This window comes from Amphiura filiformis, chromosome 3, assembly GCF_039555335.1.
Source record: "Amphiura filiformis chromosome 3, Afil_fr2py, whole genome shotgun sequence".
Taxonomy (NCBI): Eukaryota; Metazoa; Echinodermata; class Ophiuroidea; order Amphilepidida; family Amphiuridae; genus Amphiura; species Amphiura filiformis.
Window position 1 is genome coordinate 31,111,963 of NC_092630.1, and position 1,023 is coordinate 31,112,985.

Sequence of the window (1,023 nt, forward strand, 5' to 3'; positions counted from 1 at the left end):
AATCAGCTGGGACATTGCAACACAGTGAAGGGGACGGGCTTTGCATAGCACTGACCTCCAACCTGCGCTGCGGATGTAATTTGCCACCAAATAACAACATAACAATAGTTTCCGCTCGGCTAGTTCCGTTGTAAAAACGTCCCTGAGATTTTTAGAATCATGACTGTAAGTAATTATGGTATTATGTTTTAAACTCACTAACTCACTTTAACTGCATCTAGTTTCGTGTAGTGATCAAGTCACAGGCTTAAATGTTTGCGTAATTATCATGATTGATAAGCTTACCGCCGGGTAAGCTTACTATATTATTCTATACTAAATGTTGCCTCAAAAGTTATGTATATTATAGGGGTAAGGAATCCAGTTACTACACTTGAATTCCAGTGACTCAAGACAAGCGGTATGTTATTTATGATAAGAAAAGAGGTACCGCTAGAATGTACCTCATTTCTTAACATATATAAATGAACCCCTTGTCTTGAATCACTGAAATTTCAGTGAAGTAATTGGAGTCCTTACCCCTATAATATACATAACTTTTGTTACCAGTGTGTAGTTACTTTTTGAGAAAAATGCAAAATTAGTCAAAAAATTTATCAGGGGGTGTAGTACCACCTTAAGTAGTCAGTAATTGTTTTAGTTGTACAAATTCAACATTCAAAGCTGTCAATACATCATACCCTCACTAGATTTGAAAAAAGTAACCAGTAGTTTTGACATGCTGACATGTGAATTTTCACATATAGGCCCTATTGCACACTCCCGCATCCGCCTGCTCCACATCCGCCTGCTCCTCCACCCCTGGCATTTTTCGTTTCAACTGATGTGATTTTTTTATTGAATAATGCATAATTATATGCTTCAGTAGACTGAAAGAGTATAAAATTAGGCTTAAAATGAGGTATCAACCACTGCTGTAGGATATGGGGTTATGGAAAGCCAATCAAATTTGTAACGCAATTTTCCGAAAAATGTAATCCCTCCACCCTTTTTGCATACCCAACTTATGACATGCGACCGTGT